The sequence below is a fragment of the Pinus tabuliformis genome, chromosome 5_1 (genome assembly GCF_031772625.1).
Source record: "Pinus tabuliformis cultivar Carrire ecotype Pingquan chromosome 5_1, CPIR1, whole genome shotgun sequence".
In the NCBI taxonomy this organism is placed as follows: Eukaryota; Viridiplantae; Streptophyta; class Pinopsida; order Pinales; family Pinaceae; genus Pinus; species Pinus tabuliformis.
The window spans coordinates 161,487,456-161,490,467 of NC_142305.1; positions in this window are offsets into that span (position 1 = coordinate 161,487,456).

The window sequence follows — 3,012 nt, forward strand, 5'->3', positions numbered from 1 at the left end:
CATTTCTATAATTATTTTTCATATTATTCCTTTATGCTTTGCCACTTATCCTCAACCTTTCATCTATTTTTAACTTCCAAACATGAAGAGGCCAATAAAGGTCCACTCGACTCCACTTTCTCTCTTGCTCCCACCACTTTGCCTTGACTAACTTCTCTTTAGTTATGCCAAACTTCAAGTGTCCAAGGGCATCAAAGAATTTTATAAACAACTTTAATTGAAATGAGCAATCCCTCTGATGAGATACCCTTAAACAACTTTAGTAAACAACTTATATTCCACTTGAATTAGGGCTTGATACCCTTGGATTTTGCTCGTATGATTTCCGATTCAAGAATATTTTTTTGCGATATTTAGAGGACAAGTGAGAAAAGATTTCTTGGTTAAGCAACCTTGCTAAAAGCCATCTCCATAGCTGTAACAAATGATGAGAACCACAAGGTTCGAATCGATGAGAAATCATAAACATGTATATTTTTGGATTGTAGATTTGAGTTTTATGACATCAGAATTTAAAAAATATGTGAGAAATTTTTCCCAAAAGTTAAAATGTTAAGTTAGTCCATATTTAAAATAAAGTAAAATCGTATTTTTTTTTTAAATTTTAAATTTTATTAAATATGTTATTTTATTTAAATTTATTTAACAAAAATATAGTTTATGAGATAATTTAATTAGTGATTGTTGTGTTATAAAATATTATATAAACATGAAATTAAAAGTTTAAATTTCTCGGTTAGTTAAAAATATATAAACATTTTTGTTATATGGGCTTTTAAGATATTGATTAACATTGTCATAATTCATAGTCGTCTAAAATGTTCTAATTCATAGAGAGGGGATGACTTTCAGAGGTTGAGATTTATTTTATATTTTGTGTGAATAGTTAATAAAATAATTCTATTTTGATTTTCAATTTATAGATGTTGACTTTCTACTTTTGTTGCAATTAACAAATTAAATTCACTTGTCATCGAAATTACAAAAGAAATTAATTATTTAGAAAAAATGATTCTCTAATCATTTACAAATCACTTTAGGACTTTCTAGATCGATATATGATATCATCTTTTACTTTGACTCACAACCCAATTGAGGCAAGTAGAATTGTTGAGATCACAAACTAAGTATGGAGAGAAATAAATGTCGAAAAGTAGATATGAGAGATAAAGAAGATGAAACATGTGAAATGTATCCTTGTATTATGGTTATTAGAAAGAAAAAAAGCAATGTGCTTGCCTCTTAAAGTAGGATAAGCTTTCATTTAGTAGAGCTTCAGTGATTAGTATTTAACAAAAGATATGACATAGCCTCCTAGCTCTTTAAATAAATTTTCAATAGTAAAATCTTAAAGGCTATGGTCTTATTATTAATTATTACCAACTAACAAGTGGGTCTTATTTAATAAATAGGACCCTTACATATGAATTAATTGTCCACTAACTATCTAATGGGTGTTATTCAAATAAGACAACCACATACATTAATTAATTAACTCATGAGTACCTTGAAGTAGGGAAGTTAAGGTAGCATATTAAAATGCTACCCCACCCTTGAAAAACAACATTGTCCTCGAGGTTGGAGGTGGGGAATTGTGGGGAATTGTTGTAGAATCACTATTGGTTCCCAATTGGCATCTTTTCAATTCATATCTTTCCATTACATCAATACTTCTCAAATTATCTGCTAACATAATTAGCATTATCTAGTAGCCAATATTGCTTTGGGTCAATTTACAACATGAAAAACAAAATTTGCAAAGTGGCATAGTCCTTGCCTTTTTTATAATGTTCAAAAAAAACAAATTGAAATAAAATGTTTATATTGATTTTATATGAAAATAAGATAAAATTTAGCCCACGGGGCTTTGGATTGATGGTGAATGGGTGCACTGTTAAGGCGCTCCTTGCGATAGGTCACTGGTTCAAATCCCCTATGGGTGCTTACCTACCCAAAAAAAAAAGATAAAATTTATGTGAACATATCAAATATAAGTCATTTAAATAAAACATTTACATTTAAAGCATATGTGTTTCATTAGTATACATTGTAAAAAATAATAATGATTGCATTGAGATGTGCTTTACAACCCAATATGGGGGTGATATTGGTGTAAATGTTTGTAAACATGTACATATAGGCTCAATTAAAAAATAAATAAAAAGTTAATGTAATATAAATCCGAGTATGGGGAAGATGTTGTAGCGTCTGTAAATGAGTGTAAGCATTTAAATGTTGGCTCAATTAATAATAAAAAGTTAACAACAACAAAAATAATAAAATTCAATTTATTATATTGTAATTTTGTTCTTATTAATAAAATTACAAACAATTTTTTAGATTAAAAATTCATAATATACATATCACATTAAAATATAGAACATATCAAGAGTGGCTATAAACTAAGATCCATTTTACCGTATAAATTAAAATAATAATTATGTAACTTGTTAGCCTCACTCTCACATAAAACAGTCAATAAGTCCAAAATAATTAAAATTATAAAACTTGGAATAATTTCTACTTGACTATTCTAGAATGAGTGAGTTCCTCAAACTTGAGTCTCTTTAAGTCTAGTTGGTTGAGAGATTTTCTCCCACTAGTTAGGCTCCTAGATTGGTGTATGGTTGACATATTTACTCAACCAAAGTGATTGTGTGTCCAAGATAGACGCACTATCTTGAGACATAATCTTGATGCATTTATATGTATCATTATCATTCTTTGTTAATACAATACATTAAGGCGAAACCTTTTCCGCCATGTCTCTTTCTCATAATTTCAATTTTTAGTTTTTATTAATTTCCTTCATTTGCTATAAGATCCTCCAAATTGAATGAGAATGAGAGATAGCCTGTGTGTGAATGGTTGTCTATAAAATCGATTGTGTGTGAATATTGTTGTCACGAATCAAAGGGTGTGCATGTTATGTATTTATATGGATGAAAGTCATTGTGGCTTGGTCAAGAGGATCTTGAGTAGCAGCGAGAGGAGCGAGAGTAATATGGTTAA